The sequence below is a fragment of the Peromyscus maniculatus genome, chromosome 2 (assembly GCF_049852395.1).
Source record: "Peromyscus maniculatus bairdii isolate BWxNUB_F1_BW_parent chromosome 2, HU_Pman_BW_mat_3.1, whole genome shotgun sequence".
NCBI lineage: Eukaryota > Metazoa > Chordata > Mammalia > Rodentia > Cricetidae > Peromyscus > Peromyscus maniculatus.
The window spans coordinates 10,472,197-10,485,070 of record NC_134853.1 but is presented as its reverse complement, the minus strand read 5'-3'; the positions used below and the strand labels follow the sequence as shown (position 1 = coordinate 10,485,070).

Genomic DNA, 12,874 nt, shown 5'->3' with positions numbered 1-12,874 from the left:
TTTTTTCTTAGACTATGTGGAGCTTCCTTAATAAATTCCCCAATAGGTATGTAACACCTGTGAACCAGAACAATGACAAGCATGGAAAGATAGCTGTAAAGGTCTAATAGTGGCACTCACATGTTGATAGTAATTAACATTTGTCAAATTTGATTTAAAGTCCACTGAACAGATGAGAAATCAAGCTTGTACTAGAAACCTAGCCAGCTACCTGGGACTAGTGAAGTCATGGATCTTAGCAGAGAATCTACTGCTGCAACTTAACCCAGCACAATTCCGTAACTACATTCTAAATATTATCCTTGTACCCCCAGGTAAGTTATCACCCCTCATCAAAGAAGCTTTTCTTATCTCTCTGTTCCTCACCATTCCAGAGACAGTCACTTCTTCTCATTGAGACAGGATGAAGGTCAGAGTGAACAGTTTTGATTATTTTGGGCACCTGGTCACAAGGGCTACTTTCAACTATGGTAAAGTAGACATTGTTGCCAGCAAAGACCCCTTCATTAACTTCAACTACATGGTCTACATATTTCATTATGACTCTACTTATGGAAAGTTCCATAGCACAGTCAAGGCTGAGAACAGAAAACTTCTCATCAATGGGAAGGTCATTTTCATCTTCCAGAAGGGATATCCCAATATCACATGGGGAGATGCTGGTACTGAGAATACTTTAAAGTCTACTGGCATCTTCAACACCAAGTAAAAGGCCAGGGATCTGCTGTGGGATGTTCTGTATGGCAAATGTGTTGCTCTGATTGGTCAATAAATAAAATACTGATTGGCCAGTGGCTAGGCAGGAAGTATAGGTGGGACTAACAGAGAGGAGAAAAGAAAGAACAGGAAGGCAGAAAGAGTCACTTCCAGCCGCTGCCAGGACAAGCAGCATGTGAAGATGTCGGTAAGCCACAAACCATGTGGTGAGGTATAGATTTATGGAAATGGATTAATTTAAGCTATAAGAACAGTTAGCAAGAAGCCTGCCACGGCCATACAGTTTGTAAGCAATATAAGCCTCTGTGTTTACTTGGTTGGGTCTGAGCAGCTGTGGGACTGGCAGGTGACAAAGATTTGTCTTGACTGTGGTCGAGGCAGGAAAATTCTAGCTACAGGGATCACTTGAATGGTGAAGCCAAAATCATCATCATCTCTCCCTCTTCTATTGATGGCCTCGTGTTTGTAATGGGCATGAACCATGAACCACAAAAATCATTACAGCTCGTGCAAGACTGTCAGCAATGCTTCTTACACCACTAATCGCTTGGCACTCCTGGCTAAAATCATCTATGAAAACCTTGGCAACATAGAGGAACTCATGAATACAGTCCTTATCATAGCTACCAACCCAAAAGACTGTAGACAGCCCCTCTAGGAAGCTGTGGTGTGATGGCCATTGGCCTGCCCAGAGTGTCATTCCCACATCCACAGGCACTACCAAGGCTATGTGCACTGTCATGCCAGAGCTGAATGGGATATTCACTTACATGGCCTTCTATATTCCTACCCCCAATCTGTCTGTATCAGATCTGACTTGTTGCCTAGAGAAAGCTGTCAAGTACAATTACATCAAGAAGGAGATAAAGCATGTATCAGAGGGACCACTAAAGGGCATCCAGGACTATACTGAGGACCAGGTTGTCTCCTGAAACTTTAACAGTGATGCCAACTTTTCTACCTTTTATGCCGGGACTGTCATTGCTCTCAACAATTTTGTTGACCTCACTTCCTAGTATTACAATGAATATGGCTACAGCAACAAGGTCATGGACCGCATTGCCTACAAGGTGTAAAAAGCCCTGGACCACACACCCAACAAGAACTTGAGAAGAGAGGGGCCCTTGGCTGGTGATGAGTTTCTGTCCATCACTCAGACTCCCTTCACAATTTCCATCCCATAACAATAGAAGAAGGGGGAAAGCCTAGGGAGCACTACTCTCTTTAATACCATCAATAAAGTTCACAGACCCCTGCCTCCTTCACCACACACAAATATTCTATATATAGTAAATGCCAACTGTGCAAAAAAGCAATGGATTGTAGGGAGCCCAGCCACAATAAATACATCTGCATCACAGTTCCTCTATCTATGGCTCAGGACACACCACAGATGAGAAAGCAGACAGATTGTTAAGAGCCAGAATACCAGGGAGTCTGTGACTGCCTCTCTTAGAAATGGCTGAATAAACAAGACATGGATAATGATAGTACAAATAGACATGATAACATAGAAGGGGAAAGAAATCTTTCAGGTTCCCACCCTTCGACAAAGAACTACAGGCAACTAATGACTGCTGAGATAGGGAGAATTAGTATCTCCCAGAGATGAGCATGCTGATTGGTTATCTAATTCAAAGTGGCCAACCCTGAAACCATAAACACAAATAATAAAAGTAGATCTAGGTTGTATTTTTATATTTGTCCATATATATAACAATAATAAATCAAAGGGAAAAGGCCTAATTAATTTGAGAGTGGAGAGGACTTGGGAGGGGTTGGAGGAAGAGTACATGAGAGAAAAAAAGAGGAAAGTGATATAATTATATTTTAATTAAAAATATAGAATAAAGGGGAAAAAGGAAAACACCAGTGTATTTTTAATTTAAAATATCCAAAAAGCAAAAGTAAAATTTCAGAATTAAAACAAAGTTTTTTATTTTTGTGAAATAAACTTCATGGAAAACTCATATTTCCCCGTGAAGATTTAGTCAGTCTATAAGCTTGCATTTCATATGGGGATTTGGTGGTATAACCATTCTAACATTGATCCTTAGCCCTAATCCCACAGACAAGCAACACAGAGAATTAAATGTCAACTATACTTTCTAAAAATGTGAGGATATTTCCAATATACTTTTATCTTGATTTCAAATATTTTCATTCCCTATAAAGAGGCTGGGGTAAAATGCATGAGATGATCTAAGTAGTATGCACTTGAACTCCTTTTTATTCATACCATTACTTTAAGACCCAGAACAACAGCCAAGCAGAAACTTACATTCACCTTTCTTTGTAATGATCCCTAAACAAATCCTCTGCTACCTTCGGCTGACAGGAAGAATCCAGTCTTGGGGGCTCAGTCATCAGCATGGCTGTCTGCCTCACCCAACCTTTAGTTGATGCCAGTTTCATTTTTGATCTTTTCTCTGTCAAATGTTCCCTGAACAGAGAAATGCTTCTGTTAATATAACCCTGAGGATCTTTTCCATGTCCAAAGTCTATAACCTAAAATTAGCCCACTCCTGGCTTTAAATCCTCACACTTGGGCTCTTTCCTCTTAAGCTGGCCCCTTTCTGGAATAACCAGTGAGTGCCAAACCCAAATTAGGCGTATTTCAGAGCTGCAAAATACACTTCCACTTCTGAGCCACTGGCAGTCACCTTAGTTCCTCCCTCACTGCTGTGAACTCCTCCAGGTAAGCACATTCAGAAAGCGCTTGGATTCATTCTGTTGTTCATATTTTGTCAAACATTTTCCCAAGTCCAACCCTCATAAAATGTTTAATCACATAACCCCCAAAACTCCCATGGGAGGATGCTGTCCCTCCTAGAAACCATGGTTTGTCAAACAAGAATCTTAGGACCAGGGGCTAGATGCCTCCTTAGGAAGTGTTCATCAGAAAGGCCCTGACCCCTCCTCCCAAACAACACAAGCTATTTTCAGTTCTCTTGGTTGCCCATCACAGCTAGAATATAATAATCTAATGGCTCACAGCTTTAATTCCAGTACCTGCAAGGCAGAGGCAGGCTGCTTCTGTTAGTTTGAGGACCACCTGGTCTACACAGTGAGTTCCAGGACTGCTGGAGCTATGTAGTGAAACCCTGTCTTGAAAAAAACAAAAAACACAAAAATAATCTATTTCTGAAACCACCACATACCTTAACTGCAAGGTATAGAGAAAACAATCTGGAGCTGAACTAGAAGCTTCCTTTCTATTGGCTAGCTCTTGTAGTGCCAGGTGTTAGTCAGGCTACTGGGGGAGAAAGGTATCAATGTCTTACCCAGCTATGAACTCTACAAACTGCAACGCCAACCAGTCACTCAATAATGTGCTCACTGGTGCAATAATAACATGACTATTAAGGAGGTAAACAATTTTTCCTGAGTTGGATTTGAGGTCCGAGGCACAAGACGAAATACATGCTTAGTACTGTAAATTTGGTCAAAACCCCATGGCTGAGAAGATCATAGGCTCTAAGGGGAACTCACTACTGTTATTTTGCTAAATTGACCTAGCACCAAACTGCAGTCTAAAATACTGATATTTACACCCATATGCAAATACTACTCTCATCTTTAATCAGAGAAGCTTCTCTTTGCTGTGAATGATGATAAATGCAAAGGAGACTCGTGACTACTCAAGATGCTTAAACTAAGTTATGGCTGGGTGCTCAGACCTAAAGAAGACATTTATACTAACCCTCTAAGGCTTGGGGAATATCATGGAAGAGAGAGTGGAAAGATTAAAGCCAGAATATAGGAAGAAGGGGTTTGAAATGCTATCTTCAGGGCTTGATGCAGCCATTACAAATATTATGTCACAGTAGCGGTACTGTACCTGCACAAGACAGGGCTTATAAATAACCAATCATAAATTGAGAAAGGCTCGTGTGGCCCTACCCCTTCATGCTGAACTTTGGCAACTAACTGATGGCTTCTAGAGAAAGAACAGCCATTGTTCACAAGGTCCCAAAGGATGGTGCCAAACCCAAAGCACACAGACAGTACTGACTAAAACCAGTGGATCACAAAACAAAAGAGCATACACATAGGGGAGAAACCTATAAGGAAAGAGAAGAGGATGAAATGGGTGGGAGGGAAAGAAGGGAGGATGATTGGGCAGAATAAACAGAATGCACCGTACACAGGTATGAAAGAGTCAAAGAATGGATTTAATCAATAAAAAAGAAAGATAAATGAATTTGAACTTATTAAAATAAGAACTCGGTTGGGGTTGTAGCTAGCTCAGTGGTAGAGTAGCTTGCCTTGCACACACAAGGCCCCAGGTTTGGTTCCTAGCACCAAAATGAATATAAATAAATAATAAATACATAAATAAATTTCTTTTAAAACTTAATCACAACCCTATTAAATAATACTACAAAAAATCAATTAGGTTATTATTTACTCCAGTAATCTGATTTATATGCCCTATTTAATAAGTTATAAATATCTTTTCGGGAAAAGATATTTTGAGCTCTAGAGGTTTTCCCCCGAGTCTTTAGAATAGGTGTGTGTGTGTGTGTGTGTGTGTGTGTGTGTGTGTGAACATATGCAATGCAAGTCCATATGTGCCTGTACATACGTGAGAGCCACAGTATGTGTGTAGAGGTCAACAGATAATTTGCAGGAGTTGGTGATCTCCTTTTACCACGCGAGGCCTAGAAGTCAATCTCTAGTTGTAGGATGACCGACACATTCCACTGGCCCAAAACCAGTGAGTACAAAAGAAATGTATGTGTGACTAATACAGAAATTCTAATCATTAAAGAAAAAGATTGACAGAATGAGTGACTACCCTAATGCCCCTCTCCCTCAGTATTTCATAAAACATCTGTCAAAACCCTAGACATCAAATAGCTGTCCCACTGCGTTTGATGTTGATCTGACACTTAAAGAACACTTGTAATGCCCAGAATCTCCTTGAGTACTTACCAGATGTTCATAGATGTAGTCGGAGCTTTTCTGTGTCCTGGCATGCCGGTGGTCAGAATAAATCTCTCCCACCTGCATCCCCCAAGTAAACACACACAGAGGCTTATATTAATTATAACTGCATGGCTATGGCTCAAGCTTTTGCTAGCTCTTACATCTTAAATTAGCCCATAACTATTAATCTATGTATCGCCACATGTTCGGTGGCTTTACTTGCATTCCATTACATGTTGCTCCTTGGACACTGACTGGCATCTCTCTCGCCTTCTTCCTGTCTCTCTCTTTGAATTTCCCGCCTGCCTCTAAGCTGCCTTGCCATAAGCTAAATGACTTTATCAATCAACCAATTAGAACAACACAAATTCACAGCATACAGAAAGACATTTCCCCATCACATAGACTATAATTTGAGTGTACTAAATATCAAAAAGCTAAAAGTTTGATAAGCTCATTGTGTAACAATGATGAGATCAAATTAAAATTCAATGATTATGAAATATATTTTGAAATTAGTGTTTAGAAACTGAACATTTCATATGTAAATAGTCCATGAAACAAAGAAAAAAGAAAACATTCATACTGAATAATAATTTTTAAAAAAGAAGATACCTTTTTACCTGAATAAATCTGAAGTAATATTTAAAAGAAAATGCATATTTTTATGCCTCTATCTGAAAATTTTTAAGTTTTAATATCTTTTTATGTTGACAGCATTGAGAGAACAAGAAAACCATATAACTCCTTGATAGAAGTAAGAGAAATGCATTTAATATCTATTTCTAATTTTTCATTCCAAATAGATTTCTTTAATATGTTTTTAATTGAAATTCAATTGTATCACTTTTCCCCCTATTTTCCTCCCCCAGGTCCTTCCATGCTTCCTGATTCTCAAGTTAATAGGCATTGTCTTTGATTATTGGATTATTATTGTCACTTACATGTATGTGTTTATGTATATAGCTACACCCTGCTGGGTCTGGATTTTTGTTTGTTTGTTTTGTTCATATGTCTTCAGGGCTGACCACTCTGCATTAGACAGCCAATAAAAGGGCTCATCCCAGGAAGAGGCAAAGTGTCCTTTCAACTGTCACCAGTTGCCTGTAGTTCTTTGTCTAGGTGTGGGATCCTGTAAAACTTTTCCCCCTTCCATGTTAATATGTTGCTAGAGGTTTTCTCAGCCACTTATAAACACACAGAGGCTTATATGAATTTCAAACTATATGGCCTATGGCTCAGGCTCATTATTAACTAGCTCTTATAACTTAATTCAACCCATTTCTGTTAATCTATGTTTCGCCACGTGGCTTCATGGCATCACCTGTTCTCTCACAGTTTGCTTCTCCTGGCAATGGCTCGCAGTTTCTGCCTCACTCCGCCCTTCTTCACCTCCCTCTTCAGTCTGAATGAACTGCCTAACCTATTCTGCCTCACCATTGGCCAAACAGCTTTATTTATCAGCCAATGACAGCAGCATATATTCACAGCATACAGAAAACCGTCTCACAGCATTAACTTGTCCATTGATGTTGCACTTGTTCTGCCTTGTTTATGCAGCCACTTCTACAAGAGACAATTTCTCAGCAAATTTCCTGGTGTTCTGGTGTTTATAATCTTTTTGCCCCCTCAACCATGCTGTTCCAGGAGCCACAGACAGAGGAGCTGTGCTGGAGGTGTGTCCTTTGGGCCTGGGCTCCCCTTGTCTGTGCATCTCTGCATTGTGTCCATTGTGGTTTTTGTGATGGACTCTGCGAGCTGTAAAGAGAGGCTTCTTCTTTTTATGCATTTTTAAGTTTTTTCATATAATGTATTTCAATCATTTTTCCCTCTGCCAACTCCTCCCAGATCCTCTTAACCTCCTACCCACCCAACTTCATATTTTCTCTCTCAAAAAGAAAGAAAAAAAAAACAAGAACAAAATCCAGACAAATAAACTAAAAAAAGGAGAAAGAGGAAGGGGGGGAGGAAAGACGTTTCATAAATCATCTTTGATGAGGGATGGTAGCGACACTTACTTAGGAAGCGTGGCTCCTGCACAAAGAAGGTTTGTGGACTCTATGTTTTTTTCTTCTCTTAAATTCTCAAAAAATGAGAAAATTAGGGACTTTTCACTGTATCAGTGTAGCACATGGCTAACCTCAAACCTACGAGATTTTGAATGCATTTGCCTTGCATTTGCCGCATTTAACACTTTCTTTTCCACCCTCTCCTTAAAGTTTAATAAGAAACGTAAGGGAAAGAGAAAAGAGAGAGCATATAATTTGGAAAAATCAAAAGAAGTACCTTAAAGAACTTTCAAAACCAGCTGTAATTAAATATCATTTCATGTCCACTAGATTGGCTAAAATAAATAAAGTCAACAAAACAAGCATTAATTGTGGATACTGAGCCATGGGAACAGTCATTCACTGCGGGAAGAGTATGAATTGATAGAACATTTTGGAAAATCATTGTTATTTTTCTGTAAATACCACAATAAATGAAAACATGTGTTACCAAAAAATACTTGTATGAGAACAAGAAATTGCAATTTTCAAAATTACCAAATCTAATGTCCAGATGTCCATCAACAGGAGGGCAAAAAATGTAGCATATTCATAATAATAAGAAAGTATTATTAATTGAAAATTGTTATTACTGCTTTTTCCCCCAGCACTGCCAGGCCTGCAGGTCTGTATGGAGCTGCGATTGAGAGTTTCTGTTCCACAGGACGAGGTTTGTGAAAGTTGTCAGGAACAACACCTACTTTAAGAGATACCAAGTAAGATTTAGAAGGCAGTGAGAGGGTAAAACTGATTCCTATGCTCGGAAACGATTGGTGATTCAGGACAAAAATAAGTACAGAACAGCCAAATGCAGAGTGATAGTTCGTGTAACTAACGTCATCTGCCAGGTTTCATATGCCCATATAGAAGGGGATATGACAGTCTGTGCACACGAACTGCCAAAATACAGTGTGAAAGTTGGCCTGACAAATTATGCTACAGCCTGCTGTGCTGGCCTGCTGCTGGTCCCCAGGCTTCTAGGTTTGGCATGGACAAGATCTATGAAAGCCAAGCGGAGGTGACTGGAGATGAACACAATGTGGAAAGCATTGATGGTCAGCCTGATGCCTACGCTTGCTATTTGGATGCAGGTCTTGCCTGAACTACAACTGGCATTCAAGTTTTGGGGCCTCACAATGGAGCTGTGGATGGAGGCTTCTCTATAGTACCAAACAATTCATCGTAAGCACAGCATGGGTCCGAATGTCACAGACTACAGCTCCAAAGCAGGGCCTGCTGGTGACCTTGGCTGACCGCAGCAGAAGGCAGAAATCCAGATGGCGGGGAGCCGGAGATGGAGAGGATTTTTGCTGGTATTGGGGCTAAGCTAGGGAACTGAGACCGGACTAGCTGCTTCCTTTTTTGAGAATGGAACTGTGTAGGCGTCCCCTGGTTATATGGAACTTTGCGGGCAGGTTTAGGTACCCACCAGCTGGGGAGGATGCTGAGAGTGGGAGCCACCCAGGTCTTTGGAATTTGCCCCACATTGGGCGCCAGATATTGGTGAAATTATTAAGGGCATTCCACGTAGTTAAAAAGAAGATTTATTTAGTGGATAACTTACAAATGAAGGGATAGGTAGTCGCGGGGTCTGGGTGAGGTATATCGCAGTCCAGCGGTGTTCTCTGGAGCTCTGCTCAGTCAACCTCCACTGTCAAGGGCCCAGGACCGAGTGCGCTGGCCCATCCAGATCTCAGGTCTCTCAGCACCTCCCTTGGCCCTGCCTTGTAGGCATGACAGTTGCTGAAGCCTCAATGGGGGTTGGAACTTCCAGATCAAAGCTGGAATGGCTACCCACTGTTGCTGGAGGGCTTCCCTCCAGGTTCCACCAAGCCCCTCAGTCCCACAATCCACATATAAAATAATCACTCAGATGCTTATATTACTTATAAACTGTATGGCCATGGCAGGCGTCTTGCTAACTGTTCTTATATATTAAATTAACCCATTTCTATAAATCTATACCTTGCCATGTGGCTGGTGGCTTACCGGCATCTTCACATGTTGCTTGTCATGGTGGTGGCTGCAGTGTCTCTCCCTCCTTCTTCCTGTTTCCCCAATTCTCCTCTCTCCTTGTCCTGCCTATACTCCCTGTCTGATCACTGGCCATCAGTGTTTTATTTATATAGAGCCATATCCACAGCAACCCACTACAGGAGGGAGATGAAAATGCTTATAGGAAAGTTCTCTCAGTTCACAAAGAACAACGTGACTTCAGACACAATGTAAGCCATGCATAAGAAAGCTCATGGTGCTTCCAGAGAGAATCCAGCCTATGAGAAGAAGCTTGAGAGAGAAGTGAAGAGACGGAATTGCCCCAAAATGTCTGTTGCCCAGAAGAAAGATTCAAAGAAGGCAAGCTTCCTCAGAGCTCAGGAACAGGTTGCTGAGAATTAAAGCAATTTTTATGAAGATTTTTTTTATAAAGATAATAAACCTAATGACCAAGCAGCTAAAAATTGTTATGAATCATAAATATAAATATTTATGAATATGTTATATTATAAATATTTATAAAATATTGTTATAAATAAATATATGTTATAAATATAAATAAAAATTCATAATAAAAATACTTTAACCAAAACAAAAAACTGTGACAAAAAACAACATGAGCAAACTTCTAAATTATTGTGTGGAGTAGAAGAAACCAGACATAAGAAAGATAGACTATATATCAATTTATATGAAATTCACATTCAAAATAAATCCACAATAAAGAAATCAAACAACAGATGCCTATGGGAAGAAGTGATTGGGGAATTTCTAAGATGAAAGAAAAGTTGCATTTCTTCAAGGTGTGGTTGTATTGATCAAAACTTATTGAACTGTATGCTTAACATCTGTTCATTTCACTGATAAAAATATTCCCTCTGTTATTAAAAAGATATAAAAGAAAAATACTACAATTTATTTAGGAAAGTAGTACCTTCCTCCATCAGTAATATCTTTACTTAACAATGATACAAAGTTTCACCCAAACACAAATACAGGAACAATAGAAAGATACCTAACCATTTTTAAATAATTACCAGCTTTATCAAATAGCTTTGATAGTGAGAAAATATACGTTGTCATTCAAACAAGATTATTCATTGAGTTAAAGACATTAGGAAGACACAGTCGGGAAGAACTTCACAGAGAGCTGATGGGATTGTTGAGAGGTGGAAGGTGTTCATTGCACAAGACTGAGGAGCACAGTTCAATCCCCAGAACCCACATAAAGGTGGAAAGAGAGAACCCACTCCACACAATGGCCTCTGATCTATACACGCGCGCGCGCATGCGCGCGCGCACACACACACACACAATATTTTTTACATTTAAAGAGCCTTTCCAGACTCTCAGTGATTTATCCTCATGACAATACTTCTTCCTACTGTGTATTTAAGCTGTTCACCCCAGTCCACCTCTAAGGAATAATTCCAGCTCATCTTTAATTAAGAAGACAAAATAAGACCCTATGGAAAGGTTGCATTTATAGTATAGATGATAATATTTTTGCTGTTCTGGATTATTTTCCAGTGACAGAGATTGAACCCATGACCTTATACATGCTAGATACATACTCTCCCTCCTAGTCATATCTGAAGCTTATTGAATCTTTTGTGTGTATAATTCAGTGGGTTTTTATCATGTCATAAGAATGTGCTACCATCACCACTAATTCCAGAACATTTCTATTTTCAAACTAATGCAGTATCTAATAGTAGTCACTTCTCACTCCTCCCTCCCCTGAACAGCCCTTTCAACCCCTAGTCTATGCTTTCCCTGTGGATTTATCTGTTCTGGACATTTCATATACATTGAAACATGTAATACTGTGGCCTTTTGCCTGGCTTCTGTCACTTAGCATGGTGAAACCTTCAACCTTTATTTGTACCAAAGCATGTACCAGGAATCTACTACTTTTAATGGCTGAAAATATTTTAACAAATGTATATATCATATTCTATCTAGTATGTATAATTACATACAATTATGTAATACATAATATACTAGCCTGGCATATAATAATCACTAAATGAACAATTACTTTCCTCCTTATTTTGGGACTAAAAGTGATTTTTGAGGCTTTTCCAAAACCATACCTTAAAATACACCAAATTTGACTTTGATCTGAAAAAAAGTGCTGTGACGGCATTTTTAGGGAGTTTTTTTTTTGTTATTATACAACAAATTGTTTCTAAAAGAAGATTGTTCTCGCTAGTTTCTTTCATGAAACTCTGTGGTCTGATCTTAATTCTATCTGTGATCTTAATTCTATCTGTCCTGGTCTCCAGAACCTAACACAGAGACTTCAATATGTCTATAACCTATCATAAATAGTTCAATATGCCTATGACCTGTCATAGATAGTTCAATATGTCTACATTACAAATTGCAGATCTCTGGACTTTCTGAGCAACCAATACGAGCACCACAATTTTTTTAAAAAAGAAAAGAATTATTTTCCATTACTTTATTATTCCCTGCTGATCAGATTACCTTGAGGGATGCTGATGGGGCTCTTTCTGTGCTGTGTGCATGCTAAAGTATAAAGGAAAAAGAAACAGCTCTCTTGAAAGACTCCAGGATGTTAATGTTGCAATCATCTCTCTTAATCCACAACTTGGATCACAGTCTTGTAATAGTAACCAAGCCATGCAGGGTAGAAAACACAAGAGACTTTTTTCTCAATCTGCCGGCTCACAGAGTGTTTGCCATTTGGTTGGACAGATTTATGCAAAACATGGTGTTTTCTTGAACCTAAAGATAAACACCTTTCCTTTAAAGGACAGCTTCTTTAAAATCCCCAGCACCACTGCACAGATCCCAGTTCTGCACCAAATGCTGATAGGCCATGTTGGGAATTATCTTTTAATGCAAGACCATCTTTGATTCACAATTTTATCTTATCAGATGTCTTAAGTCATATTCTGAAATAACTACAAAGTGTTATAACCTATTTATAGAATCGGTTTCCAGATATTTTGCTTTTTGGAATTTCACCTGGGTTATTTTTTCAACCACTTAAAAAGCATAAGTAATTTCGAGTTCTCCATTCACAAGAACTATCAAGAGCCTTTGGTTAGTCTGTTTTTAAGTGGCATACAGTTATGTATGTACTGGCCCAGACCCTGAAACAAGTGAAAGCATTCTACAGCTAAGAATGTGATCTGTAATTCAACAGGAGT

General features: G+C 39.4%; 1 pseudogene; it reads left to right on the top strand.

Moving 5' to 3' along the window:
* Positions 1 to 403: 403 nt before the first annotated feature.
* On the top strand, positions 404 to 10,954 carry LOC102926581 (large ribosomal subunit protein uL18-like; annotated as a pseudogene).
* Positions 10,955 to 12,874: the final 1,920 nt, after the last annotated feature.